Below are 8,833 nucleotides of genomic sequence, written 5' to 3'. Positions count from 1 at the left end.
ATCCATCCATTCATCCATCCATCCATCCATCCATCCATCCATTCATCCATCCATCCATCCATCCATCCATCCATCCATCCATCCATCCATCCATCCATCCATTCATCTTGCAGCATACAAGCTTTTCAAAAAAAGAGGGTGGGGCTCTGGAAAGGGTGCAGAGAAGAGCAGCAAAGAGGATCAGGGGACGGGAGGCTAAAACGTACAAGGCTGTGTGAATTGGGCACATCTGGTTCAGTGAAAAGAAGGACTGGGGGGGGTGAGACTTGACGGCGCTCTTCCCATATTTGAGGGGCTCGGCCTGCTCCCCAAAGCCCCCGAAGGCAGGGCGAGAGGTGACCAATGGAAGCTAATCAAGGAGAGAAGCAACCTGGAACTGAGGAGAAGCGTCCTAAGGGTGAGAATGGCTTATGGGTTTGGGTGCTCCATCCCCGGAGTCCCTCCCACAGGGGCTTTCTTCACCAGGCACCTGGACTTCCTTTTTTCTCTCTGAAGACGTTTCGCTTCCCATCCAAGAAGCTTCTTCCGCTCTTCAGAAGCGAAACGGTCTTCAAAGAAAAAACGAGGAAGTCCAGGTGCCTGGTGGGAAAAAGCAACCAGGACCTGGAGGACGTGGAAAGTTTTTAAGAAGAGGCTGGACAGCCCCTTGTCTGGAATGGCGTAGGGCGGTGGCCCCAACCTTTTTGGCACCCGGGACCGGTTTCTAGTCCCTGACGTTTTCTCGGCATGGCTTTTCAGGAGTGGTCGGCCATTGCCTCCTTCTGAGGTCTGGGAGAGGGTGACTGGCTTTACGTCTGAGGCAGGATTAGAACTCACCGTCTCCGGCTTCTAGCCGGATGCCTTAACACCCTCCTCTTCTCCTTATCCGTTATTAGAAATGGCCACCGTGGCCTGTTCTTGAACCATCCAGGAACAGAGCTAGCTATAAGTCCGTCTGCCGTGTCCCCGGTGGAGGCGAATCTTCTTGATTTCCAAAGCAGATTACCTCAGATCCCCCAGGCTGACCTCTACCTTGTGCCAAGCGGCCGTCCTGGGGGTGGCTGAGTTCCACTTTTCTTTTTTCCACTGTACTTTCCGGCCTTGCAGTCTTCCAGCCTTCTCTCCTCCCTGCTTTGTTTTTTTGTTTTCAATTTGATAACCTTTCACGCAATATATTTTACCTCCATTTGGATAAAGTGGGTCTGGTCCCCGAAAGCTGATCCTGTACACATTGGGAAATCCATTGCCTAGGGCAGGGGTCCTCAACCTGGGCCACTTTAAGACGTGTGGACTTCAACTCCCAGAATTCCTCAGCCAGCAAAGCTGGCTGAGGAATTCTGGGAGTTGAAGTCCACACGTCTTAAAGTGGCCAAGGTTGAGGACCCCTGCCCTAGTGGGATTTCGCATAAAATTATAAATGATCAATGAATGGAAAATTAAAGATCGGAATCCTGCCCTAGCGAAAAATGTACAGTTTTTATAGAGAAAATATGTCTTTTTCAGACAACAGGCTACGTTGAACCATTTTCATTAGATATTATCTTGTAATTTATATGACATTTTGAATATGGCCGAGGCAAAAGGTATTCTACTTCCCTATCCCCCCCCAGCCCCATTTCAGTATGAGATATTTAAGAATTTGCCTCCTTCTGTGTCCCTAATGAAGCAGCTAAATATTTAATATTTGCTGGATTGTGCCCATTCGATTATAAAAAACATTATTTAAAAGCGTGTTCATTCATGAGGACTAGAAGAGCTGTCAAAATCCAGGCAATCACAAGTACAGGGACAGCTGACGTTTCCTGTCATCTTTTTGCAGCCTTGATTAATGGACGTGTCTAATTAATGTTTTTGTGTTTGTGTATGCAGCATTAGCTTTATTAAAATATTTTTAAAAAAATGAAACATCATGTTCTTTAACTATACATTCTCCTCGCACACTGATTGGTATATTTTAGTAATTATGTTTTATTAGGCTTTCCTTTTTTTAAAAACAAAAAAGTTCAGCCCAATTTCCAGAGGAGCCAACTATTCCACTGATAAAAATTGGATGTTATCATCAAGGTATGTTAACATCACTTGACCTATACTGAACAATTAGAAAACTAGAAATAAAAATTTTAAATGTCCGACCAGCCAAAGTATCCCAAGAGAGATTAGTGACGTTCTACCCAACCAGAGCTAATTGTGGGAGGAGGGGGAAGGGGGGCAGGGAGAGAGTGGGGAAAAAAAAGACAATAAATCATATTTATAACTATCTGGCTGCATGCTGTGGCTGGACTGAGTAACTGCAGCAAAGGAAACATTTGAGTTAGGTGATTTGGAATGGCTCAAAACCAGAGTAAGGACATATATATATATACACATACATATAAAAGATATTGTAAAAGTAAAAACTGCAGTATAGCAGTTAAAAATGTCCAGGTGTTCTCAATCAGACCAGTCTGTCTGGAAAACTTCCTGTATATACTTTCTGGATTCTGCTGGCAAAGAGGGGAGGAGAGCCTGTGGCTTGGTGGTTGAATCACTGCCTAGTATGTAAAACTGCCCAGGTTCGAATCCCATAAAGGGTATGGCTAACTGATGAAAGCAGAACAAGCTAGAAATGGCCATCTTAGTCTCCCAATTTAATTCTTTAACTCTTTGTCAGAAAAAGAAATTTGGATTTAAAAATGTTTCGCAGTTGCGACTTGAGCCTGCTTAACGCCCCTAGTTGTGGGGCTGCATGGTAAAAGATATTGTAAAAGTAAAAACTGCAGTATAGCAGTTAAAAAGTCCAGGTGTTCTCAATCAGACCAGTCTGTCTGGAAAACTTCCTGTACATACATATATATATATATATATGGTATATATATGACATATACATATACATACACATACATATATGACATATACATATACATACATATATAAATATGGCCAAGGCAAAACCCTAACCCTAAGTGGGTTTTTCCCCTATGGCAGTGATGGCGAACCTTTTAGAGACCGAGTGCCCAAACTGCAACCCAAAACCCACTTACGCATCGTCGGGTGCTGGGTGGGCGTGGCCCAGTGGGTGGGTGTGGCCCATTGGGTGGGCGTGGCGAAACATCTTCAAGGAAAAATCAAGTCCAGTTTTCTCTTGGAAAACCATGACCTTGGATGACTGAGAAGCTCCATATGTGTGGATTCCAACTCGCAGAATTCCCGAGACTGGCTTTAGTTTAGGGGGGGGGGTTGGTTTATAATCCTCATCCCAAAATATGTTTGCCCTGCCCTCGGGCAACGTTTTCCGCCTGCTTCTGTGGGAATGGGTCTCTGCAGATATTGCTGCTTCGTTTGCATATTAAGAGCAATACCCTACTGAACAAGGAAGCAGAAATCAAGATTCTGCAAACTGACGCCATTGGTGTAACCTTTACTTGCTAAAGAAATGATTAACCAATTCAATCTTGTGTGTTATGCTTGTTTAGTGATAGGTTTTAGGTTTTCCCCAGGCAGGGAGCATATTAGCCCCTTTCCTAGCCGTATTTTCTAGTGGAAATGTGTCCTTCTCAACCTGCCTCCAGAAGCGGTGAATGCTCCAACACTGGAAGTTTTTATGAAGAGACTGGACAGCCATTTATCTGAAATGATATAGGGTTTCCTGCCCTGAGCAGGGAGAGGGCTGGACTAGAAGACCTCCAAGGTCCCTTCCAGCTCTATATTATTATTACTATTACTACTATTATTATTATTACTATTATTATTACTATTATTATTATTATTATTATCCCAAAGCAATTGTTCACTGTATTTTCTTCCACTGTTAAGAAGGAAAAATATACAGAAAGGAGAAACTATTTTTTTACCTGTTTTGAGGTTAATTCGGGATTTGGGGGAAATGTCCCTTTGACCGTCTCCTCTGGTTCAAGCCTGTGCTCCAGCTCAAAATATGGAGTTGTGTTATTTTGTGGAGGCTGTACCAAAAGCAAGTGGGAGGTCTTGTGGCAGGATTTTGATTCTCTTCACCCCAAGCCCAGCTGGTAAAAGCAGGAAAGTCTGCCAATAATAATAATAATAATAATAATAATAATAATAATAATAATAATAATAATAATAATAATAATAATAATAATAACAACAATAACAACAATAACAATAAACAATAACAACAATAACAACAATAACAACAATAACAACAATAACAACAACAACAACAATAATAATAATTAATAATAATAATAATAATAATAATAATAATAATAATAATAATAATAATAATAATAATAATAATAAAAGTTGGAAGGGATCTTGGAGGTCATCTAGTCCAACCGCCTGCTCTTATGGACACCTTTCATCAACCCCTGATCAAGAATTCTAGGGACTTATTATGATTCCTACAACTCAGTGCTTTTTTCTGTAGGGGCACTCAGTGTACACCTTTGATTAAGGAATATACATAATAAGCAAACACCCAGAAAACTGAGTCAGAGCAGCAAGGTCTGCCCTCCTGTGGCCAGTGTGTGCTATAACATTTGGCAAAGAAGCCCTGGAGCGGCTTATTTTTATCCTTTCATTTCCCTCCTTTGACGGAAGCTCCAAGCAGCCACCGAAGAGGCTGTCAGGAATATAAAAGAGAATTCCAGGAGCTAAAATTTCATTTCTAATAGGACCCTGAGGATGGCAAAACGGGGAGTGCTGCCCTCCTGTGGCCAAATAAATCCATGGCATCTTTTTCCTAAGGTACAGCAGAAAATGTTATTGGATAGAGAGAGATATATATATAGAGAGAAAGAGAAATCAAAAATAATTTTATGAAAAGTGCAAAAATAATTTTATTGGTAGTACAGGACATTTCTGAATACACCAAAACCCCAAATCCTTACAAAAGATGATCCCCGGTGACTTCAGCGAAGAGCAGAAGCACAAGGTGCCCAACAGGTCCAAGCTCTGGCTGCAGGATCACAAATATAGTCAAGGAAGACTTGAATACTTTATTGTTTAACACAAGCACCACATCTTCCAAGCATAACCCAGGTGCAACAGTTTGTACAATTCAAAACATAATACAGTCCTAAAGATAAAATACATAAAAATATCATCCAATATTTTAAGGATAAAAAGTCACATTTTTATCATTGTAAAAGTTACAAAAGCAATGATACAATACCATGATGGGTTAAATAGTTCACTAATTTAAAATGACATTTTTGATAAAAAGGTGAGGTGTAAAAGAAACAACAGTTGTCATCAAAAGATTTCTCTCAGAAGAAAGAAAACGCAACTTCAGTGTTCAAATACATGAATATCACAATAGGTATCTCTTGGTGAAGAGATGGTGATAAGAACAGATACATAAAGGATACATTAAAAACAACCAAAAGAGAAAATATCTTGTCCACCATAAGCATCACAACTATTTAACAACAGTAAATCAGGAGTAAAACTCAGCTTTATTGCAAACAATACACATCAAACAGAATGTTACCAAGTCTGAATCCCATTTAGAGATATTTCAGAAACAAAAAGACAAATGTGTGTGACAGAAGAAATCAAAATTATTGAGGTGACAGCCACATACTGTGTGTCATGATTATTTGCCAGTCAAAACATAACTTATACATTTTAAGAAACAGCCAAGGATAAAATTATTCGCAGGCAGAAAAATAGAAATCTTTGGCCACAGCTAGCATTAAAAAGGGCCGTTGAGGTTTTCTTCCTGGTTCAAGGAACCATCGCCATGGCTAAATTTACGCCAGGTAGAAAAGTATAAAATCTATTACCAAGGACTGGCCACACTGGTCATTAAAAAGGGCCAATGAGGTTTTATTTTTGGTTCTAAGAACCGTTGCCACGGCTAAATTTACACCAGGCAGAAAACTATAAAATCCACTACCAAGCTCTGGCCACACACTGGTCATTTAAAAGGGCCATTGAGGTTTTCTTTCTGGTTCTATGAACCATCGCCATGGCTAGAATTATGCCAGGCACAAAAGTATAAAATGTATTATTAACCACTGGCCACACTGGGTCATTTAAAAGGGCCGTTGGGGTTTTCTTTCTGGTTCTATGAACCATTGCCATGGCTAGAATTATGCCAGGCAGAAAACTATAAAATCTTTTATCAATCACTGGCCACACACTGGTCATTTAAAAGGGCCAATGAGGTTTTATTTTTGGTTCTAAGAACCATCGCCATGGCTAAATTTACACCAGGCAGAAAACTATAAAATCTATTAGCAAGCACTGGCCACATACTGGTCATTTAACAGTTGTCATCAAAAGATTTCTCTCAGAAGAAAGAAAACGCAACTTCAGTGTTCAAATACATGAATATCACAACAGGTATCTCTTGGTGAAGAGATGGTGATAAGAACAGATACAAAAAGGATACATAAAAACAGGCAAAAGATAAAATATCTTGTCCACCATAAGCATCACAACTACTTAACAACAGTAAATCAGGAGTAAAACTCAGCTTTATTACAAAAAATACACGTCAAACAGAATGTTACCAAGTCTGAATCCCATTTAGAGACATTTCAGAAACAAAAAGATAAATGTGTGTGACAGAAGAAATCAAAATTATTGAGGTGACGGCCACATACTGTGTGTCATGATTATTTACCAGTCAAAACATAACTTATACATTTTAAACAACAGCCAAGGATAACATTATTCCCAGGCGGAAAAATAGAAATCTTTTATCGATCACTGGCCAAATCTAACATTAAAAATGGCCATTGTTGTGATTCCTGGCCAGCCCGTGGATCTGGCAGCTGAGTCTGAGGACTTGGAGGGGGGGCCTGGAGTGTCATCAGAGTCAGAGGGAGGCTCTGAGGAGCTACAAGATGTACAATCTGACGAGGAGCCTGGCCCTCTACTAGCGCTCAGGCTGAGACACAGCTGTGCTGGGAGGCTGAGGGGGACAGTGACGACTCACAGCTGGGTGACATTCAGGATGCGCGTAAACACGGCAGGCAAAGAGAGCAGGACGAAGGAATGCAATGGGGCGGCTCCAGAGGCAAAGGAGCAGGCATTAGGGAAGCCACGCCTGGGATGCATAATAAAAGGGAGGTGTGGGAGGTGTGCTGGTTGTCAAAGGCAACCGTTCGGGTTAAGAATCAAGTTGTGATGAACTGTGTTTGTTTTTCCTCAAGTCTATGAGTAAATAAAAGGGGTTTGGGTTTGTCCTGCGGTTTCTGCCTGCTTGATTTGAAAAGGGGTTTTCTCCTTGTGAACTTAACAGGGAGCTCAAGTAGGCTGGGACAGAACAGCCGTTGAGGTTTTCTTTCTGGTTCTATGAACCATCGCCAGGGCTAAATTTACGCCAGGCAGAAAACTATAAAATCCACTACCAAGCGCTGGCCACACACTGCTCATTTAAAGGGGGCCAATGAGGTTTTCTTTCTGGTTCTAAGAACCTTTGCCATGGCTAAATTTATGCCAGGCAGAAAACTATAAAATCTTTTATCAACCCCTGGCCACACCTAACATTAAAAAGGGCCATTAAGGTTTTTTTTCTGGTTCTAAGAACCATCGCCAGGGTTAAAATTACGCCAGGCAGAAAACTATAAATTCCACTACCGAGCACTGGCCACACACTGGTCATTTAAAAGGGCCGTTGAGGTTTTCTTTCTGGTTCTAAGAACCAACATCATGCCTAAATTAAGCCAGGCAAGAGATCTACTCAGGATTTCAATGGCCACATCTAGAATTAAAAAGGGCCACACAGATCTATCTTCCAGTCTGAGGACCTAACGTCTCACCCTAGCAACAAATCTAGTTATTAATTTATTGAGATGGCAGTACCGCATAACAAAGTTCAACACCAGGCTTACTTTTGGTTCTAAGAGATCTGGCTGCTACTGACATTATTTCTCAGGGTATGAAGGTGGGAGGGAAGCGATCCAAAAGGATTCCCTTCCAGATTGAGACTCAGCTGGGGATCCTCAGGGACTGAAGGAAGCTTGTAGTTGAGCGCTGTTGACTCCACCAGTGCGATTCACCCACGCTGCTTACTCAGGGACTGAAAGAGCCTGGGAGCCGACTGGCCGCCTTCTCCTTCAGGGTGAGTGTCACAGAGTGGTAACTCAGGGACTGAAAGGCCCCCATCAGGAAGGAATGGGAGGTTTAGGTGTGGACCCTTGGCCACGCCTCTTTCGCCCCCTGCCACTCGCCTCAGCCCACTTACAGCCAGCTTTCCTCCTCCGCTGCCCTCCCGCAGCCATTCTCCACGGCCAGTGGGCCCTTGGCTCTCTGCCCGTCGCACTTCAGTCTGGCCAATTCACCCAGATACCGTTTGTCCTGGGTCTTTGGCTGTACGGGACAAATAGCCCCCAGCCAATCGGATGGAAGGCAGGAGCCATGGGGCTGCGGGGGCAGCGTGCGATGAGCAACCCCAGGGGCTGGGGGGGGCAGCTGTGATGCAAGATTTTTTAAAGTGCTGCGGCTGCTCTGCAAGTTTTGGGGCCTTGCAGCTGTCACCAGAATCGGAAGGAGGGGGACTGGCAGCAGAAGTAGCAGCCACCGGGGCCACTGGGGGGTGGTGGCAGTCAGACAAGAGTGTGTTGGGGGAACGAGGGAGGGAGACCTCAAGGGGGCTTCACGAAGACAGCTTGACTCGCAACTCAAACGAAAGAGGGGAGGAGGAGCAAGGCTGGAGCAGCTTCTGCCATAGCCAGGGGGGTGGGTTAGGGGGGCGCACAGGGAAACCGCAAGGCCAGCGTGGCTTCTACCCACGCTTCCCTCCCATGATGCTCCAGTTCCAACCCACCAGCCCATGCCATTTGCCCGCGATTCCCTCCCACGACGACGCTCACCGTTCCACCCCCCCAGCCCATGCCATTTGCCCGCGATTCCCTCCCACGACGACGCTCACCGTTCCACCCCC

Source organism: Protobothrops mucrosquamatus, unplaced genomic scaffold (assembly GCF_001527695.2).
Source record: "Protobothrops mucrosquamatus isolate PMUCROS unplaced genomic scaffold, P.Mucros_1.0 scaffold5933, whole genome shotgun sequence".
NCBI classification, from domain to species: domain Eukaryota; kingdom Metazoa; phylum Chordata; class Lepidosauria; order Squamata; family Viperidae; genus Protobothrops; species Protobothrops mucrosquamatus.
The sequence above is the reverse complement of the archived record's forward strand: the minus strand, read 5'-3'. Positions refer to the sequence as shown.